General features: G+C 38.4%; 1 protein-coding gene across 1 annotated transcript in view; it reads right to left on the reverse strand.

Moving 5' to 3' along the window:
- The window catches only part of TBC1D8 (TBC1 domain family member 8), a 132,979-nt gene that overhangs the window by 55,181 nt on the left and 54,477 nt on the right, over positions 1 to 23,321 (reverse strand).

A 23,321-nucleotide genomic window follows, 5' to 3' on the forward strand; every position in this document is an offset into this window, starting at 1 on the left:
ACTACACTGGCTGTCCACCATGTCTAGAATGCTCTACCCCTCTTTAGTTTTCCTGGCTTCCTTCAAGATTTAACTCAAATCTCGCTTTCTGCAGGATGCCTTTCCCAATCCACTCACTGCCAGTGCCTTCCTTTCTGAGATTACATTTCATTTACCACACAGAGGAGATGGCACAATGGATAGAGCACTGAGCTTGGAATTGAAAAGACTCATCTTATCTTCTTGAGGTCAAATCTGTGTCACCCTGGACAAGTCACTTAACCCTATTTGACCCAGTTTCTCATCTGTAAAATTAGATGGAGAAGGAAATGGCAAACCACTTCATTATCTTTGCCAAGAAAACCCCAAAATGGGGTCATGAAGAGTTGAACAGGGCTGAAATGACTGAACAACTCAACACCCACATACAAATATGTGTATCTATATATTATATGTACTTCATTAGAGTATTGGGGGAGATTGGAAATGCTACATTTGAATACATATTGTCTCCTCCACCCCACCTTTTACTCAAAAACGCCAGTGGCTCCCTATTACTTCAAGGATCAAATATAAAATCCTCTCTTTGGCATTGAAAACCCTTTACAACTGGGTCCTTTCCTACCTTTCCAGTCATCTCATACTTTACTCTCCTCCACATAATGTATGATCCAGTGAGAATGGTCTTCTTGTTCCCTGAATGTGACACTCCATTCTCCAGATGCTTTTTTCTCCAGATGCCTTTTCACTGGCTATCATCCTTAATTTTAATGCCTTCCCTCTGTGGGCACCCCAATTTATCATACATACACATATATGTATATATATTATATAAGTATATATTATACATGTATTATATGATATGCATACATATAAGTGTGTATAAAACATGTATATGTATATACACACATATGTACACACAGTATATATACATAGAACACACACACACACACACATGCTTAATAAATTCTAGCTGACAGATTGACTGATCTCTGCCTCCTGGCTTCTATGGCTACCTTCAAAATTCAACTCAAATTCCACCTTCTGAAATCCTTTCCTGGTGCCTTCTTCCCCCCCCCCCACTATGTATCTCTGAGATTACCTATTTACACAGTATGTCTTACTTATTCAATTTTTGCATATTTTCTCACACACCTCCTCCCCACCCCCATTAGAATGTGAACTCTCGGAGGGCAGGAATCACATTTTTGTCTTACTTTGCGTCTCTAATGCTTACCACAGTGCTAGGCATACAGTAAGCACTTAATAAATGCTAGCTGACTGATAATGCTCTCATATTTAACAGGAAGAATGTACAAGAATTGGTGGTTGGTTTTTTTAATTGTACACATATGAAAACAAAATATATAATTTAAACAATTTAATTAAAGCAATGCTTTTATAAGTACAAAACAACGCACTCTTTTTAAAGAAAAAAAAGCTTAGTATTTTTAGTTCTTTAGATTGGGTTCCAAGTAATCTCAAAGTAAGCATAACTCTGAAATTCAAAGGTAATGAGTGCTCCCAGGGTATCTGACAAAGAAAACTGGGCAATCTATATTAGGTGAGAAAGGCCAGATTTTCCTAATGGGAAATATAGAACACAGCAACATTTCAAAGATACTTTAGGGGGCCAAAAACACCCCCCCAAAAAAGGGTTTTTGAGCAGAACCTAACCAAAATAGTATATCTGGTCATTCTAGACCAGAAACAAAAAGGTATAGTTTTCACAGGTTTTGTACCTAGAGGCACTGCATTCTGCAGAGACATGTTTTGCTATGTCATTTGCAGTTTGTCTTTGGCCAAAGTATAAAACTGAATGGTTTTTTACTCCTTATATAATGTGTCACTGTATTAAGAAGAAAAATAATTGCTTCAGGAAATAAATGCATCAGGAAATTCTTTATGAATCAGCATGATATAGTTGGTAGATAGTTAAAGTCTTGTCAGAAAAATCTGGGTTTAAGTCTGCCATACCCCAGCTCTGTGTGACCCTGGACATGGTGCTCTAGACAACTCTAAATTGCAGAGAAGGTGTTGACCTTTGTTAGTAGAGGAAGTTTACTCATCTAGGAGTTGCCTACACTAATGACATCAACGATTTATGTATGTATATATGTTATGTACACGTGTTTTGGGGCAGCTGGGTGGTACAGTGGATAGAGTTTAGGCTTAGTGTCTGGAAGACTCATTTTGCTGAATTCAAATCTGGCCTCAGACACTTACTAGTCGCGTAACTCTGGGCAAGTCACTAAAATGAACTGGAGAAGGAAATCGAAACCACTCCAGTATCTTTGCAACAAAACCCCAAATGGGGTCATGAAGGGTCAGACACGAGTGATATGATGGAACAACAAAAACTGAGAATAAGGGAAAACAATACAATTTCTACAATATTCTGAATGTCCACTGTATCCAATTTTAAATATTGAGTTTCATACTACAAAATAAGATCCTACAAAAGGTCGTCCTTCTACTTTCCGCTAAATCAATTTTCTTCTCTTCTTACTTAGCATTTATATAGCTCTCTGTCTGGGAAGCACTTAAAAGTCATTGATTGGTTATTTCTTTCTTTCTCAAGGTCTAAGGACCTGACAATCTTAACTTCTTTTGTTTTAAGGAAGATTTTTAAACTTTGTCTTTTGGTTCAGCAGATAAAAATCTAACTTCTTTCTGTTTGCAGTCCCAATCCTAGCATTTAGCTATGGTAGTTCTGTTCCCAGTGTTCTCCCCTAGCCTTTACTTGATTCCTTGTCTTCCTGCCTTCAGTGTTTAGAAACCCTTGATTTTTGTAGGTCCCTTAATCCTTGTACTTCTCTTAATTTCTATCAGGTTCACCAAAGGCTACCTAGTCTGTCTCTCTGTGAAACTTTCTGACCTTTCTCCACTTTAGACTTATTTTGCACCATCCTCTATTTTCTGAGATCTTTAACTGGCTAGCTTTGTTGGTTAGAACAATATGATCTAGCTTTGGTCTGGTCCCCCATGTTGACCAGTTACTTTTTCTTCCATTTAATGAAATGATATACTCTTAATTCCAAAAGGTTGCCTTATAAACATGTCACTATTAATTATAAGGAAGACCAAGCAAGAACCTGAAAAGTGGAATATGCCTAATGTGTGCAATTCATTATGTTAGGGGTTGCTGTTGTTGTTGCTTGTCCTTTGCTCTTGAAGAGGACCAGGACATCAGGAAGGTGATGTCTTGACTTGCAAGTGAGCTGGATTTAAGTAAGGCAGAGCTGTGCAAAGTCACCCACTTCACTCTCTCCTCCAGAGCCATCTGGGTCCAGTGGCAAGACATGGATAAGGACAACTGGAGATGGCCCCAGATGCAGTGGGAGACCTTGGCCTTTTTAAGCTATGTTAGGTACTGGGAATGCAAAAAAAGCTAAGTGATCTCTTGCCATTTCCATATACTTATCTCCAGTAACAACTCTGTATCAGCCATTTTTGCTTAGCCCTTTCCAGGTCAAAAATCATCCTCTTTGTCACTGAAAACAAACAAAATAAGAAATGAACTCCATCTTCTTTCCATTCTTAATTATCATAATCCTATCTACTACCAGGACTACCTCTTTCTTAGGTTTCTCTTTCTTTTAATATAGTGTTTTAAAAAATCCCCTTTTCCTCCATTACCAGCCTCAAACTCATTCTAAGAGTTAGTGTTCCAGCTTCCTTTTTACAGGACTAGGCCAAACTTTTTAAAAAAAATATTATTCATCCCTCATTATCTGTTTTACTTCCCATATTTACTCCTGGTGTGTCTCTTCATATTTTTTCAGGGAGGGGGAGCGAGGCAATTGGGGTTAAGTGACTTGCCTAGGGTCACACAGCTAGTAAGTGTCAAGTGTCTGATCTGAGACTGAATTTGAATTCAGGTCCTCCTGACTCCATGGCCAGCGCTCTATCCACTGAGCAACCTATATGCCCCTCTTCATATCTTTTTAAAATCTGTGAATTCTTCATCATTCTTTTTTTTCCCCAAACCACTAACATTTCCCCTTTTAAATAGACTTATTTCTCTTTGTGTCTTCAGAATTTCATCCTTAAGATCCTCCCATCCTTTTGGGTTGACTTGCCATACAGAATTTTAGCCTGTGGGATACATCTATCCTTTCTCTAAACCCTTTGAAATCTGCTCTGCTAAATGCCCAGCTGTCCCCTCCAATAGCACAAAATTTTTAAATGGAGTAGTTAATGATAGTCAACAAATAGTTATTAAGTGCCTTCGGTTTCAGGCACCGTGCTCAGTGCTGGGGATACAAGAAGAGGCAAAAGACAGTTCTTGCCCCTAAGGAACTCAAAATCAAATGGGGGAAACAAGCAAACAAATATGTGCAAACAAGCTACATACAGGACAAATAGGAAAGAATTAACAGAGGGAAGGTACTAGGATTAAGAGGGGTTGGGGAAGGCTTCCTGTAGAACACAGGATTTTAGTTGAGATTTAAAAGAAGCTAGAGAAGTCTGGAGACAGCAATGAGGGGGGAGAATAGTGCACATGTCGGGGTCAACCAGAGAAAATGCCTGGAACCAAGAGGTAGAGTCTCATTTGTGGAACAGCAAGAAAGCCATTGTCCCTGGATCAAAGAGTACATAGCAGGGAGAGTAACATGTAGGTAACATGGAAAGGTAATGGAGGCTAGGTGCTAAATGGTTATGAATGCTAAACAGAGGCTTTTGTATTTGATCCTAGAGGGCATGTTTATAGGCAGTAGAGAATGACAAGCTAGTAGACAAAGAGAGACTGAAAATAAGTGATAAAGTAGGGATAATGCGGGACAGCCTGTTAGAGACAAGATGGAATGGGATAGCTTGAGCACATAGAGGGGTTAGCCCTGGTAAGGAGTGAAGCCACTTCATCATGTAAGACAGAGGGGAAGGATATGAGAGTAGATAAGAGCACCTGAATGATAAGAGATGAGAAAGAGGGGAGAAGAGAGAGCTCATGGTGAATGGCCTCAACTCTTTTCTGTAAAATATGAAGCAAGGTTCTCAGCTGAGAGGGGACCCGGATGACAGGGAGACATGGAAGGTTTGAGAAGGAATGAAAAGGTTTGGAAGAACTGCTGTGGAGAATAGAAAAGTGAATTGATAAGACACATATAGTAGGATTCCCTAGCAGCAGTGAGGGCCCAGTTGAGACTGTGTAACATAAATTTGTAGTAGACCCATTCATCTTCATTCAGCATCACATGTGTTGGAGCTAAGGCAGTAAATGGTGGAGTGATCCAAGACTCAGGCTTAGCAGGCTGCAATCAATGAAATGATAAGCGGGCTAGAGACTCAAGAGAGGAGTACTGAATTGATTCTCAAGATGAGGAAAAGAAGAGAAAGTAGTGAGTGCAGGGGAGATGCCTGGGAGATAATTAGGGGTCATGGGATTAGAGGTCATGGGGAGGACGAAAAGTAGGGTTTGGTGAGGGAAGGCTAAGGAAGAGATGAAAAGTCATTAGATTATTGGTGAGGTAAGAGATTTTAGGAATTCTTTAACATGGAGATGTTACATTTATGGGGGATGGCAAGATCAAGGATATAACCATGTTTGTGTGTGGCTAAGGTGGGGTAGAGGGGTAGGTCACAGAAAGTGAGTAGGTTGAAGAACTAAGTGGTTAAGGTGTTTGAAGAAAAATTAATATATACGTTGAAGTCCCCTAGTATAAGGAATGGTCACTGCCCTTCAAAATTCCCATCATTTCCCAGTTACTGAGAATTATAACTAGAATAGAATTCTTCCTTATTGGTTCCTCCATCTTTGAAGGTCAAAATGATCATTAAAGCAAGTCAAGAAATTACTAGTTGTTCTGCTTTTGGCAGACAGGAATGCTTCACCAAACGTCTAGATAACTGAAGCCTCTTATCACTACTCTGTCATGCCAAAGTTCCAGGCTTATGATCTGTTTCTCAACTTCCTCATCTCTTTTTTCCCACTCAGGGAGACTGCAGTGTATTCCAGTGACAATATCACTTCTACTTTATTCAAATTGTCTCAGTCATGCTTCCCCTCCCCATCTTCTGAGCCTGTTTCTGCTCCTCCTCACTTCAGTATATCTTAATATAGAGTGCTACTCCACCTAATCTCTCCCCTAACCCCTTACCTTTCCTTTTTCTTTTAAATAAGAAATACATTTCCAGAGTGATATTACAGTCAGGGGTTTTATCCTAATATGTCTCAGCAACATATACATACATATATATATATATATATATATATATATATATATATATATATAGTCATTTTTATTCCTTAAATTGTGGTCTCTAATTCACAGCTTTTATTGCTGGCTCCATTCTTAGATTCTGTACACTGCACAGATCTTTGCATCTCTAATAGTACTTTTCTTCCTTCATTGTAGTTACTTTGTAGTATCTACCTATATATAAGTGCAAAGGCAACCTCCTCTCCTCTTTTGATTAGACTTACAATATTCCAAGCAGATGTATTCTTATCAATTCTTGCTGGATATACTCCATACCTGGCCAGGAACTTGTAATTCCTATACTGTATTTAAATTATGTTTTAGAAAGCCAAATCTTGTTCATAAATACCATCTTCTTAACTGGCTGTTCATTTCCCCCAAATCTGTCTCTTTCTTCTAAAGTTTTTGCCTTTCTTTGGCAGCAGGAATGAAAAAAAAAAACACCACTTGTGCCCCTGAGGTCTTCAGTTTTTTTTTACTCAAAATTTCATAATCTTTAGCAATGTTTTCTTGATTCTTTCTGTCAGTCTCATTTGTGCATACGTAGTAATCATCTAATTTATCAAATCATGGGAAGTGTCCTGTCATGTCTTGGATACATGCCATAGTAAGGTCTCTAAAAGTCACCAGTTTTTCAAATAGCTTCCTCAGGAGGTAGGTGATGGAACAAGGACTTATTTAGCACTACTATATGCCAAGCACTGTGCTAAGTGTTTACAAATATTATCTCATTTGATTCTCACAATAACTCTGTGAAGAAGTTGCTGTTATAATCCCCATTTTACAGTTGAGAAAACTGAGGTAAACAAAGGTTAAGTGACTAGTCCAGGGTCACATAGCTAGTAAGTGTCTGAGGCCAATTTTGAACTTGGGTCTTTCTCATTCCAGGTTGGTGTTCTATCTACTGCACCACCTAACTGCCTCAGGACCTCCTGTCACCAATTACCATTACTCATCTCTTCTTACTATATGATCTCTCATTTAACAGAACCTATAGACCCACACCATTATTTCTTGTAAGTTAAATAGCTTTTCCCTCATGATAGTGTCCAGCTTCCTTCTCTTTGGAAAGACCCTCAAATCTTTCTAGCTTCAAGTATTTAGTGGTTTTCCACTATTCTTTTTCTGTGGGACATTTTCCCATCATTCAACATTCAGACTTGGGTTAGGATTCCACTCTGCCTGTTTTTCTTCTCTGTTTTCATATTGAAGCTTCCCACCCCCTTTTAAAGGAAATCTTCACTCTCCTTGATAACCCAGGAAAGGTCTCATGGAGGAGATGGCATTTAAGCTGACCTCTAAAGTAAACCAGGGATTCTGAGAGGCAGAGGTGAGGAGGTAGTACATTCTAGATATAGATGGCACCCTGTCCAAGGCATAGGGACAAGAAATAAGAGTGTTGTGTGTTGAGAACAGCAAGAAGCAATTTGGCTAGAAGGCAGAGGTTGCTGTAAGGAACAGTATGTAATAAACCTGGAAGGATAGGTGCAACCAGATTGTAAAGGCCTTTCAATCCCAAACGAATTTGTCTAATTCTAGAGGTAATAGGGAGCCAGGGGTGCTTTCTGGGTAGGGAAATAACTTGTACTTTAGGATTATCACCTTAGTAGCTGAGTGAAGAATAAATTGGAAAGGGGAGAGATTTGAGGCAGAGAAATCAATTAGGAGTTTACTGCAATAACTTAGGTGAAAAATGACTTAGTAGTGGAGTGGCTTGTTAGGGGACAGATGTGAAAGTAGAATTGACAAGACTTAGTAACTGATTGGATATGGATGAAGTAAAATGAAGAGTCAAAAATGACTCAAAGGTGGTGACTTGGAGAACTGGAAAGATGGTAATGCCTGTGACAGAAATGGTACAGTTAGGAAGAGGATGAGTGGATTTGAAAGGGGTAAGATCATGAGTTCTGTTTTGAACATGTTGAGTTTGAGATGCTTGTGGGTCACGTAGTTCAAAATGTCCAATGGTTTGAGATGGAGGACTAGACCTCAGGACAGAAAGCAGGTAGGAACATAAAGATCTGGAAATCTTCTGTATAGTGAATTAGTGGGAGTAGATGAAAGAGAGGTTATGGAGAGAAGTGGGCCTTTGGGTGTATACTCAGGGTTAGGGGCAGGACATAGATCCACAAAAGGAAACCGAAAAAGAAATACTTATTAGGTGCGAAGGCAGCTAGGTGGTGCAACTGATACACTGCTAGGCCTGGAGTCAGGAAGACTAGTCTTCCTGAGTTCAAATCTAGTCTCAGACACTTACTAACTGTGTGACTTTGGGTAAGTAACTTACTCTCCCTCAGTTTCTCATCTGTAAAATGAACTGGAGAAGGAAATGGCAACCCCCTCCAATAGCTTTGCCAAGAAAACCCCAAATGGGGTCACAAAGAGTCAGACACAACTGAAAAACAGCTGAACAACAATAACAACTAGATGTAAGGCACCATGCTAGTCACTAGCGAACATAGAAATCTAGAGCTCTTTCCTTAAGTTCCTTTTTCTTTTATTCCCATTCTTCCCTGGATAAAAATAATTAAAGCAATTTAATTTTTTTCTGTTCTTCCTTTAATTGACTGCTCAAAGCATTCTAAATGGATTTTTTGAAGTTTAAATTCTATTACTTAAATAGGTCGTGAAAAATTTTTTTGGATAGCTATATAGTTTCTAACACAGGAAAATCTAAAATGAAAAGTTATGTAAAGGTTTTAGATTAGAACTCATTGGAAATCCAACTAGCACAATTTTAGTAGTTTTGTATTATCTTTCCCTGTTTTCCAAAAATCCCTACTCTGTCACCCAGCTTCAAATTCTCAGGACAAAAGGACTGTTGTCAATTTATGAACTCTAAAAAAATTGAAAAAAGTACATAGAAAACTCAGCTAAGCTTACAGAAGATGGTACCTATAAGGTGTGAATGAATGCCAGCCAATAATTAAGTAACAGAGACCACCCCGATCGTTCTATCTTGACAAACTGGCTATGAAGTTTTCTATTTTAAGTTGTGGAAGGACCGGCAACCTACAGTAGCTCATTATACTGTGAAATATATATATATTCCTTGGAAGTATTTCAGGAAGTGAAATGAGTGAAATATCCCTGTCTACACGTCTAGCTTTAACAAGAACACAAGCCACATAGAATTGTGTTCCTAGGTTAGAGACAAACTGTTTTCCTCCACCAATTTAACAAATTACATGTTTTCTCTTAGCAACCAAAATGCCTAAGTGTACCACTGAACTGAAGAGTCTGAAAGCATATTCAATAAGTTAGTCTGTTTAAAATTACAAAGCAGGCAGTCAAAAAATCAGGCTTTTTAACCTACTACTATGCAAATAGTAGATCTAAAGGCAACAAGTGGCTAACTGAATAGAAGCATTATTTAAGTTCCCAACAGTTTAACACACTTCGTTACTATATATAAGCTTAACCTTACATATAGTAATTTAAGGAAGGTGGAACAATGGTCAATGATGTTAAACTAGGGAGGAAAAGTGTTGAAATGAACCTCAACAGTATATACGAAAGTACTAATTTTCCAAAATAACATCTAAATTCTAAAACCAAAGTAATCTTTCCAAGGTCACACAGAATTCCAGCACACTAATGCCATATTTACATATAGATTTTCACCCCTTGTGCATTTCCAAAGTGCACACATTGTGAGAAGAAAATAAATAAAAATGTTTACCCACATAACTCCCACATTTCAATCAATCCACTCAACAAACATTTATTGAGTACCTACTAGGTGTGGGTTGCTTCCAACTTAGAAATGACCAATGCTTTTTTAAGCAGAATCTACTTTGTTCTTGTCAATACAAAGGGCTAAATAATTTTAAATGGGCTTTATTGATGCCTTTTGTTTTTACATCATTTGTAGATATAGATATATGCTTCTCCTTCCTAGTGACCCAGAATTAAACACTCCTTTGTAACAAAGGGAAAAAAAAAGGTAAGCCAAAAAAAAGAATACAATGATCACATCTGATCATTTTAGGCAGCCTCCTACGCTCATTAACAACAACAACAACAATAACAACAGTAATAGCTAACATTTATATAGAGCTTAGTATGTGCCACCACTATTCTAAGGGCTTTACAATTATTATCTCATTTGATCCTCACAACCACCCTGAGGTGTAGGTGCCATTATTATCTTCAATTTATAGATGAGGAAATTGAGGCAAATGGAGGTTAAATGACTTGCCCAGGATCACACAGTTAGAAGATGCTTGAGGCTGAATTTGAACTCAGATCTTTCTGACTTTAGTTCTGGTGCTCTATCCTTTGCACCATCTAGCTACCATTATCCCTCACTTCTCTGCAGAAGTGGAAAATAATGACTTAGATCAGTATTCACTCCTCTAATCCCTCTTCAGATGCCTTTCTTTTCCTTATTCATCTTTTTCTCTTCTACCTCAATTGGCTGGTAAAACTGATGGGTTTTATCCTGAATATCCTGAATGCACTTCCAACTTTCTGGAGAAATGGGGAGTGAGAGGGAGCTACAGCAATGAATTAGAAAGTGGCTTATCCACAAAATCACAAACTTTAAAGGCTAAGAAAGCCTGACTATAAACCCTATCATCTATGTTAATTTCCCAGTTTCTCTCAAAGACACATGGCCATCTCAATTCTCTTTTTCCAAATGGCATTTTTCAAGATTTTGAAGAACCAATTCCTCCAGAAATGAGGTAAATTTCTGGAGATCTGAAGCAGGTACCTTTTTTTTTTCCAGAGAGCCTGTCCATGGAGAAATTTGGATCCAAAGGAGCAGCTGCAGCAAAGCAATATACAGCTCAAGTAGAAGCAAAGAGCCCCAAGTGGCTCTAGAGCCGGGCTTTCTAGCCTTTTCTTTGTAGCACTGTAGAGTGCCTCTAATCACTTGAAAGATGTTGCAAAGTCTATTTAAAAATAAACCTCGAAAGAAAATTCATTTAAATATAAAAAATTAACTCATATCACACTTGGCACTTCTGGGAGATTTTCAAAAATTATGAAAGTGAGAGAGAGAGAGAGAGAGAGAGAGAGAGAGAGAGAGAGAGAGAGAGAGAGAGAGAGAGAGAGAGAGAGAGAGAAAATCACTCTTCTAGGATTTCTAAGTGATTCTTTGCCAAGCCTGTAAGGGAAATCCAAGGTTACTCTAGCTGTAAGGGAAATAGGAGGTCATTCTACCCCCTGGCAGCTTTCAATGGCTAGCCTAGTGTACTCAGCAGTGATTGGTTTAAGGGACTGAGCACTGCAAAGAGCTCTTTCTAATGACACCTCAATCAACTGGTCTTGGCAAAGCTGACACTATTGTATGAAGTCCCAGTGGATTATTTGGTTTGAATCATCTGTATAAAAAATACACACACACACACACACACACACACACACACACACACAGAGGAACAATTCAATTTCTGTGTTTTCTGTAAAAGTGCTAGGGGGCTTAATCCAAAAACATCACGGGATTTCTCTTTATACTCCCTGTTACTTTACTAGTCATTACTTGCCTGCCACTTCAAGAGCTGTGCTGTGTCACATCTAGTGCTCAGTGGGTAAATATGGTGGTCTGAATTCAATCTATACTGAAGCCGAATCATTTAAAAAAAAAAAGGAACACTGGGGTACCTTTTGGTAGAACCATGTCATTATAAACTCTGGAAAATTACACTGAATCTAGACAGGACAGGAGTTCTGTATTAATAGAGAGGATAAGAGTCTGAGGAAGTAACCTTTCACAAACTAACAATAGAAAAATAAGAAATCTATCTCCAAACAGTTTTCAGCCCATAGGATTTAATCTGTGCAGGCTCATTTCAAGGGCTGTTTTACCAAGCTCTTTTCTCCATTAGGAAGATGGGCACTGGAGCAAAGATTCACAATTTAGTCACGTGCAAGGTTGAATTGTGAGGCTGTAGGGATGAAAATAGGAGCTATTATGTCAATATGCCAAGAATGACCCTATTCCACCTAACAGGCAATTGAAATACAGAAATCTTTGAGGGAAAGCTGAAAAAAATGTTTTGGAGCTTTCAAATCAATCTCATCCTTGTCTGATGCACTGAACCAATTAATAACACTTCCTACCCAGTTCTACCACAGACAACTAAGTGAAAATTATAGCTCTGTAATGGCCACTGCCAGGAAGACACATACTCTTAGCCAGAGCTAGAATTTCAGGGAACTAGTTTTTAAAAGTCCCAACACAGACCTTGCTTGGTTGAAATCCATTCAGTCATGTGACCCAACTTCAAAGCATAAGCAAGCAGGTTAAAACAGTCACACTTTTAAATCCATGACAACCTTCTCTCTTCTCTTCCCATCCAATCCAAACACCCTCTTACCTCCTACATCAAAAAAATCTAGTTATAACCTCACATATTAAGTATTTATTCATAAGTTTCTATAAACATTATCAAAGAGTGAAAAGATTTGACCAAATCCAACATCAGTGACCCTTTGGGGAAGGGAGGGGGAAGAAGACATTTGCTACTGTCAAATGTTACTAAAGGTTTTTGAGATGTTTTTAATATTTGCTCACTTTTTATCTCCAGAAAAATGAAATTCACCTATTTGGATCTTCATTTTAAGAAAGACACTATGGCATACAAGACAGGGTGCTGGATTTGGAATAAAAATGTCCTAGGTCCAAATCATGCCTCAGACACTAGGACCCTGGACAAGACATTTAGTCTCATTCAGATTCATTTTTTCATCTGTAAAACAGGGATAACAATACCTGTGGTTCATATATTCCAGGGCTATTATGTAAAGATTGAAAGAGATCAAAAGCAATATATATATATATATATAAGCATATATATATGTATGTATGTATATACACACACACGTGTGTGTGTGTGTGTGTGTGTATGTGTGTGTGATGCTTCACAAACCTTAAAGCATAATATCTATGACAATGATAATGACTTCTAGCAGAGCTTAGTGAGGTAGTATTTTATGCCAAAAGACTTATGAACTTGGAGTTAGGAAAGATCTAGGTTTAAATCCTGCCTCTGACTCTTACTAACCATTGAACCAAAAGCAAATTACTTAATCTCTTTAAATTTTAATTTCCTTAACGTGGCATGGAGTCAGGAAGACTCTTCTTCCTGAGTCAAATATGGCCTCAGACACTTACTAGCTGTGTGATCCTGGGCAAGTCACTTAACCCTGTTTGCCTCAGTTTTCTCATATGCAAAATGAGCTGGAGAAGGAAATGGCAAACCACTCCAGTATCTTTGTGAGGAAAACCCCAAATGAGGTCACAAAGAGTCAGACATGACTGAAAAACAACTGAACAACAACAAAATGAATATACTAGTAATATCTGCCTCACTAGGGTATTGTAAGGGTCACATGAGATCAAGTATGTAAAAGTACCTTTGCAAACCAAAATACTATCTAAATGCCAGCTATTATTATTATTATCATTGATTAGACTTTCAGTCTCAAGCAATTCATACATTTAGTAGAACTGCTACTGTAGAAAGCTCCAAGATCATAGCATATTGGAGCTGAAAAGGACCTGGGATTTTGAAGAGGCAGAATTACATTATACAAAAAGCTGTGGAGTCAGAGGACCTGTGTTTAAATCCCAGCAAGCCTGTTGCTTATTCCTGCGTGACCTTGTGCAAATTATTTAACATCTTTGGGCCTCAATTTCCTCATGTGTAAAATAAGACAGTTGGACTATGTGGCATCTAAGGTCCCTTCAATCTCAAAATCAATGACGCCATGATTGAATCTAACGCTCTCCTTGTGTAGATGAGGAAAATGAGTTGAAGAGATGGTAAATAACTTCCCAGGTCATGAAGGTAGTAGGGTCATCCAGTTCTGAATCCAAATCCACTACGGATATGATCCAAAATCGTGAGATTTCATCAGTGAAAATGACACTAAAGACAAGGTATTCCCATCTGCTTTGCCACTGCACCCTAAGGATCATAGGATCTTTCCATCTAAAACTTCCCATATGTCTCCCACTTAAAAGATGAGCCCTTGAGGGCAAGGCCTGCCTTACTTTTCTATTTGTATCTTCAGCACTTAGCACACGGCTTTGTTCATAATACACAGTAAGTGCTTAATAACTGCATTTATTCATTCATTCACTACCAACCTTCAATGTAACTAAACCCCTTCATTTTACAAAGTAGGGAGTTGAAGTTCTGACAGGTTGTGACTTCCCCACACTGATGCTTATATTCAACTCATATTATCACCATAACTAATCCTTCTGATAAATTTAGCCTGGTCACATCATTCCTCTACACAAACATTTTCAAGGGATGCACTGTCTACCAAGTGAAGTTCAAACTCCTTTCTCTACTTGGCATTCGAAGCTCTCTAAATCTGTCTCTACCTTTTTCCCCTTCTCAAATAATTTCCCTCCATATCAGGAATTCTTAACTTTTTAATGTGCTGTGTATGCTTTCACAATCTGGAGAGTTCTACTGAACCCTTCTCAGAATAATGTTTGGTTTTTGAGTCATTTCAATTGTGTCTGATTCTTCATGACTTTCTTGGCAAAGAAAGGGTAGCGCTTTGCCATTTCCTTCTCCAGCTCACTCTACAGATGAGGAATGGAGGCAAAAAGGGTGAAGTGACTTGCCCAGGGTCACACAGCTAGGAAGTGTTTGAGGCCAGATTTGAACTCAGGAAGATGAGTCTTCCTGACTCCTGACCCAGCGCTCTATCTACTGCTCCAGGTATTGCCCATGCCTCTAAATGCATAAAATAAAATACACAGGATTGTCTCTCCCATTAGATTTTTTAGCTTCTAAAGGACAGGAATTATGTTTTGCCTTTCCTTGTATCTCCAACACTTAGCACAGCGCCTAGCACACAATAAGCACTCAATAAAATGCTTATTGACTATTTACTGACAGCAAAGGAATCTGATTATATTGAAGTACAGTTATGAAAAATTTTTTTAAAAACAAGTGCACAAACTCTTGTACTTAAGGAACCCCCTACTCTACATACTCTAGTCCCTACAGAAACTATCCTACTTTCTACCCCTCCCAACACCCTCTTCACTCTTGAACTCCTGTGCCCTTGCTTACGCTGTTTTCTATGCCTAGGATATCTCCTCTTTGCTTCATCTTCTATTGAATTCCTTCTAGTCCACTTTATTTAGAGCCTAACATGAATGACATCTGCTCCACAGAGCATCCCCAATCCTCCAAAGCAGACACTACCTTTTTCCTCACACTTGGAATCATACTTGGTTCGTAACTGGCTTTTGTTTTTGGACTGAGCTGTGATTTCATTGATTTCGTGTCCCCACCAATCAGATCAGCACTTTCTCTGCAACTTATAGACCTAGGGCACTGACAGGTTAAGTGACTTTCACTGGACCACAGAGTCAGCATGTGTCAGAGGGATAATTGAATCCTGACACTATGAGGCCACTGCTCTTTCTACTATCACATGCTGTCTTTTGCAACTTATGTGACATTGTTTATTATTAGTATCTGTTTGTTTTCTAATACCTCTAACAGAATATGAATTTTATGAGGGCAGGGGAGCTTACCCAAACTTTTTATCTCCAGCACCAAAACATGTGTATGCAGAAGGTGCATGATAAATGCATGTTGAATGAAGAAAATTCAACAAATATATCAAGCACTCACTGCACAAAAGTCATTGTGCCAGGTGTTGGGGATGCAAAAAAAGAGGCAGAGAGGGTCACCAATAGATGAAGACTGTGATGGGAGCAAGTCAGTTCTAGTCATTGAGGGGAGGAGAGCTATATGAATAAATACACAGAGAAGAAGGAGGTAAGAAAAGAATAAGATTAGAGAGTAATCTTGCATGACTAGCACTTATAATATGAATATATGGATAGGCTGGAGGCAGATTACGGAAAGCCTTGAATGAAAGGACCATTAATTAGGCAGTGAAAAGCCACTGAAAATTTCTAATTAGAAAAGTAAAATGATCATAGTAATATATCAGGAAGATTATTTGGGCAATAGTGCAAATCAGAGGTGTCAAACATGGACAGCAGCATTTACCGGTGCAGCAGATCCAGAGTAGAATGTAATTGGGAAATATTTGATAAAGTAAATAATATAACAAAACATGGATAATATTAATATGTGGTTTTCTAAGTCAACATGGAGCCCACAGGAATCCTTATGTACAGTGAGTGCCCCTCCCATTTCTATTTGAGTTGATACCATTGATATAAATGATCAGTTAAAGAAAGGACAGCCTGAAGACAGGAAGATCACTTGGAAGGTTATTAAAGTCATCTAGGCAAGAAGAGATAAGGGGGAATGGAAAGGAAAGGGCAGGTACAAGATTATGGAACTAGAAAATTACAGGATAGGGTAACTGAAACAGTGTGTGGGAGAGGGAAACGTCAAAAGTAACAAAGATATCAGCTTGGGCACCTCAGAGGATGGCAGTATATTGCTGGTATTACTGCCTACAAGTGTAGTATCACAGACTGTGCCAAATGCTTTGCAGAAATCTAGATATACTATAGATGTAGCTAGGTGGGGCAGTGGAGAGAGCACCAGGCCTAAAGTCAGGAAGACCTGAGTTCAAATGTGGCCTCAGACACTTAGTAGCTGAGTGATACTGAACAAGTTACTCCGCCCTGTTTGCCACAATTTCCTCCTTTGTAAAATGAGCTGGAGGAGGAAATGGCAAACCACTTTAGTATCTTTGCCAAGAAAACTCCAAATGGAGCCACGAAGAGTCAGATGTGACTGAAAGAGCTGAACAACAACAAAAGATATATTATGTCTACAGAATTTTCTGATCTACCAGCCCAATTCCTGTTAAAGAAGAACCTATAAGGCTCAACTTTTCTAACAATTAGAGCTGTCTAAAAGCAGAACGAAGCTGCTTCAAGAGACACTACGTTTCCCTTCCTTGGACGTCTCCAAGGAAAGGCCAAATGACCACTTGTCAAATATGTTACAGTGGAGACTCCTTTTCAGGTCAGGGTTTAACTACATAGACTGAGATTCCTTCCAACTTAAAATTCTATAATTCCGTGTGTGTTCCTCCCACTTCATTCTATAGAAGAACCTCAATGGGAACAAGTTAGGATTTTTAAAAGTCTTTCAGGCTAGTTTGGGTTCACGTCCTACTTCTGCCACTTATCACATGACCATGAAGCAAATCACTTAACCTTCCTGAGAATCACTTCCTCAATATGCAAAATAGAATTATTACCTGCTCCTCATCTTTCATTACCTACCTGGAAGGGTTCTTATGGAGATCAAATTAAACACTGTTGTTGTGCCAATGTCCATATGCCTGTTTCTTTACCTCTACTTCTTCTATATTTAAGTTTATATAGTGACTTAGCTCATGTTATCTCATTTCATGCTCACAACAGCATTATACAAAGGTGATTATCTCCATTTTATAGAAGAAACTAAGCAAGGCTCACGGAGCCTTAATGACTTGTCTAAGATTGAACAAAGTTGGCCATGCTGTTTTCTGATGTCCCTTCCAGCTCTAAAAAGCTATGATTCTATGCAGAAAAACAAGGTAAGAAAAGAGAGGGGAGAATAAAGGAAGAGAGAAAATGATCCTTTTGTTGAGCTTATAACAGGCTATTTTAAGATACAGAAGCCATAATTTTTTATAAACAATTTTGAGAAACACTCATGGGAGTCCTCAATAAGTACTAACCTGTGCTGGTTTCATTATTTGAGCCCATTATTTGAGGTTATTTAATGTGCTCAGTAACACCAAAATGGAAATTAAGTCAGGGTGTAGCTTCCCGACAATATTTTTCTCAGTTTGGACTCCCCCACCCCCTACCACCATGGAAAATTTCAGCAAAAAAAAAAATGCCCTAAGGAAATTATGAAGAACTGAAAATATGCATGACAACACATACTCTGTGACCTTATACAAAGTGTTTACCACTGTAAACACTCTCATTTATATTCTGCTGGCCAACCTGGCTGCATTTTCTTTTAATTAATTGCACAGTAAGTTCTGTATTTGAAAAAATGATCAGCATGGCACTTCCTTCATGACCCTGGCACAGGGTAGATACACGAGACCAGAGTCTATTTCCAAGTGCAATTCACACTAGATCATTCCATCTTTTAATGAGGAAGCAAACTGCAATGAAGGAAATAAGAAAGTGTCAATCATGGTTAAGGTCAAGAAGTAAGGTAAGTGGAAGGGAGAGACAGAAAATGAAGGCTTGGTAAGCTTCTATACACAAGATAACAGGATCAGAGATTTGGAACTAAAAGGGACCTCAGACGTCATCCAGTCCAACTTTTTCACTTTAAAGATGAAGATACTGAGGACCAAAGATGTTAAGTAATTTGCCCATGGGTTAAATTCTAAGTTTTCTGATGCCAAATCTAACATTCTTTTTTTTTTTTGGCTAGGCAATGGGGGTAAGTGACTTGCCCAGAGTCACACAGCTAGTGAGTATCATGTGTCTGAGGCCAGCTTTGAACTCAGATCCTCCTGAATCCAGGGCTGGTACTCTATCCACTGTGCCACCTAGCTGCCCCCCAAATCTAACATTCTTTCCACTGCATGACCCAAAGCCACAAAAACATATTAATTCTTCCTTTGCCAATGCAGTCTTGTGTATCTCCTACAATTTGTACCAACGGTTTCCCAAACAAGATTTTCCTGAAGGCCACAAACAGATTTAGGGAAGAGACACAAGTGAGGGCCGTAAACAGTGTTGTGTGTCTGTGCAACCTGCTCTAGGTTATCTATTCCACAGCAACTCTGAAGTTAGAGGGTTATAGTGCATACCTCTTGCTTTCTCTCAGCTTTTTTCATAATGCTTCTCATTCCATACTTTAAGATCAACCTGGATCCTTGACATTGGAAGTATACAGAGGAAAAGGGAGTATACACACAGCTAGGAAAAGGATGGTGGGCCAGGGTTATCATGAAAGGTCCATTACCTCTGCCACAGTGCCACGCTCCTCTGGACACTGTTCTCTTTACTTTATCAGGTACATCAAGAGAGCTGAGAATGTCTTAGAAAATGGTCCAGAGCATACCAGAACTTGAACAGGCTTTTAATAAAACCACAATAATAAGGATGCAGGCAGCCATGTGGCACAAAGGCTAGAGCACCAGATCCGAAGTCAGGAATACCTAAGTTCAAATCCAGTCTCAGACACTTGCTAACTGTATGACCCTGGGCAAGTCATTTAACCATATTTGCCTCAGTTTCCTCATGTGTAAAATAAGTTGGATAAGGAAATGGCAAACCTCTCTAGTATCTTTGCCAAGAAAACCCCAAATGCGGTCATGAAGAGTTGGACATGACTGAAAACAACTGAACAACAACAACATTAAGGATGTAGTCTAAAATCAAACCATGAATCTACAAAATTTTTAGATATTAAAATGAAGAGGAATATTAATAACAATTCCAACAACACTAATTTCAGTAACTGATAAAACATAGTTTATTGATACTGATAATATGCAAATGGTTTATCAATAAGATAACATTTGATAAAAATTCTAATCGAAGAAATATAAAGCATTTGGGGCCCAGGAGAAAGGCAAAGAAAAGTCTGTATATGAGGTTTTGGAGACTTTTCTGACTAATTCAACTTCTGACACACTTGTAGGCTAACAACAAGTAGAATAACACAAAATGTAGAAATTACAGAATTCCACTTCTCTGATGAAATCCAGCTTCCACCAACACATAAACACACACACACACACACACATATATACACACACACTCACAAAATCAATCTCTTCCTTTCTATCCTCCTCCCTTCCTTTCCCCTTCTCTCCTATTCAAGAAAGACAAAAGTAATACAATCTAGTCTCAACCTCACTTCTTGAGTTCAAATCTGGCCTCAGACACTTACTAGCTTTGTGACTCTGGGCGAGTCACTTTACCCAGTTTACCTCAGTTTCCTCATATGTAAAATGAGCTGAAGAAGGCAACTGTCTTTTTCAACCCCACAGCTTGCAAACGCAAAAACAGAAATCTTTTTTTATTTGTTTTGTGTGGTTTTTTGGGAGGCAATCAGGGTGAAGTGACTTGCCCAAGGTCATACCAGAAATTTTTCTGAAAAGAATGTTTCCCTAATTTTATATTCATCTGGAAGAGACATGACTGGAGTCAAGGTAGATTATGAATGACACACTAGAATTAATTGGAAATGAGCAAATTATTGAAATTCCCTATCCTTCAGCTTTATCGTCTCTAAAAGGAAAGAGCTGAAAAGATTACTCTGAGGTCCCTTTTAGCTCCAAATTTATGATCACATGTTATCCTGTGTGTAGAAACTTATTTATTAGTCCTCTATGCAGTGTGTGTGCATATAAATAGGTATATGAACACATGTATGCATATTTTATGTATGTACAGACATGCACACACCTATATACAGACACATACACGTATAGGTATATGCACACAGGTATGCATAGTTCATATACAGGTATATACACATATGCACAGATATATACACACCTATACACAGATACATACATATATAATTAAACTTGACAGCTTTCAAGGTCCCTTTTAATTCTACATCAATGAACCCATGCTGATACTATATATAAATATATGTATATTTATAATTATACAAAAATAAGTATATCTGTTTATATATACAAATACACATATATGCATGTATATACACACATAAATATATACATATATATACATATATACATACATATCTGAACTGGACCTGTGATTTCATTAGTGTAAAGAACTCCAGGATGAGAAAACTCCCCTTACCAATGCAGATTTCTAAGTCTTGGAGAATTGTCTTAAGCACTGAGAGATTAAGTGATTTGCCTAGGGTATGGATGTATATATGTATGTATGTATGTATGTGTGTAACTCTCTCTCTTTCTCTCTTTGGCTCTGTCTCTGTCCCTTACAGATATCTGATAGGGAATTGGCTTCAAAGACAGGAAGACCAGGGTTCAAGTCCTGTCACTGACATATACTGGTTAGGTGACTTTTGGCAGGTTACTTAATGTCTCAGGATTCTAAGCAACTTTCTAAGATTATTAAGTTGTGGGGAAGCTACCTACCTGCCCTGGTGGAGGGAGTTTTCTCAGGTAGGCCTTTCCTATACCAATGACATCACAGATGACAGTCCCAGTCCTTATCTATGTAGATAGATATCCATCCTTTCGTCTTTCTATCTGTACCCACAAACAACAACTCTATAGCCCTGAACTAGGTGAGCGAATTATTTACCACTTTTGATTGTCTTTGAAATTGTTCCCCTCCATTAGTGCAGGGATTGAGACTGGATTGTATTACTTCTGTTTTTCTTGAAGGGGAAAGGATGGGAAGAGGAGAGAAAGGAAGAGAATGAATTTGTGAGCGTGTGTACGTATATGTATGTGTGTTGGTGTGTACGTATGTTGGTGGAGGCTGGATTTCATCAGGGAAGAGGAATCCTGTCACTTCTACATTTTTTGTTATCCTAGTTCTTGTCAGCCTAGAAGTTGAATTAATCAGAAAAGTCTCCAAAACAGTTCACAGACTTGCTTAGAGTCACACAGCTGGTAAGTGTCTAGGGCCAGATTTCAGCTTGAGAAGTCAGTCTTCCTGATTCCAGGCCTGGCACCCTACCCACTGTGCCACCTGGCTGCATATATTTATATATACATAAACAGACACAATATCTTAATTCAGGATTAAATTCCAGTCCCAGCTCTACCACTTACTGAAGAAGGAAATGGTAAACCACTCCAGTGTCTCTGACAAATAAAAAACCCAAATGGGGTCACAAAGAGTCAGACGTGACTGAAAAACAACAGCAACAACAACAAAACAACAAATATATGCGTATGCGTATACAGATAGGTAGAGATATATAGGAGACATCATCCCTGCTCTATGTTTTAAGAGACAGAAAGGGACAATGTCTCACTCATGGTTCAAGACCTACTGAAACAAAAGACATGAGTGATGTAGACGAAAGGACAGTGAAATGGGAGGTGGGAATCGGGATTTTAATCCCAGATCTAACTGGGTGACCTTGGGCAAGTCACAAATCCCTCTGCTTCTTAGTTTCTATACCTGTAAAACAAAAGGTCTGGACTAGATGGGTATTTCCTACACTAATTTGGGCATAAAAATTATTGTTTGAAATATACTTATGAACCCCTCAAACATAAGTCTAAAACATAGCCTGTGATTATGGAATAGCCTCTGGATAAAGGGTTCAGGGAAATTTTGTAACTAAAGGAAATTGATTTTTAAAAAAATTCTAAAATGAAGCAGTAGAAATAAAACTGCTTTTGGAGCAGAGGTCTTGTACATTGACACTAAATTCACCCTCTTCCCCTACACTTTGCCTCATCATTTTATAAAGCAAGAGCCAATACTGCTCTGGTCCATTTTTTTAACTAACAAGAATAGATTTTCTATCCTTTTACATCCATTCCTCTAATACTATTGGGAAAAAGAAAAGAAAACCCAAAGCCCCCATAACAAATATGCATAGAAAAGCAAAATAAATTTCTGGCATCAACTGCATCCCAAAAATACGTCTTATTCTGTACCCTGGGTGTCTATCACCTGTCAGTAGGAGGACAGCATATTTCATCATCAGTCTTCTGCAATCATGATTAGTAATTACATTGATCAGACTTCTTACAGCTTCCAAAATCATTTGTTTTACAGTATAGTTGTTATTGTAGACTGGTTCTGCTTCCTTCGCTCAAGACCACTGCTCTACTTACCACTCACATTTCCTTCCAACTTCTCTTCCTATGATTGATTTACCTATGTCTTGAAATGCTAGGATCACACAATTCCTACTTTAATGCCCAGGACAGAATAAAATCTAACAAATAGGTTTTTCAATATATGGTCACCTACCAACAGAGGAAGGAAGCACAAAGCTTTAATCCGCATCACTGGTCCTAGGGTATAATTAGTTTCCCCATTCTTAGCTACTCTATACCACCACATAAATCAAGAATTGCAACAGAAAATTAAATTTAATCTGTCATGCATTTATTAAGCACCTACTGTGTGCAAGGCACTGGGAATACAAAGACAAAAGAAAATAAAATAATCCTTGATCTCAAGGAACTTATTATCTTCTGCCTCTTCATCTTTATATATTTCTGAGACACACTGCTCTGTAAGGGATTACTATGAAGTGACTGTCAGTCATTCCCAGATATAACACA

The sequence above is a fragment of the Phascolarctos cinereus genome, unplaced genomic scaffold (assembly GCF_003287225.1).
Source record: "Phascolarctos cinereus isolate Bilbo 61053 unplaced genomic scaffold, phaCin_HiC Scaffold_726;HRSCAF=1367, whole genome shotgun sequence".
Taxonomy (NCBI): domain Eukaryota; kingdom Metazoa; phylum Chordata; class Mammalia; order Diprotodontia; family Phascolarctidae; genus Phascolarctos; species Phascolarctos cinereus.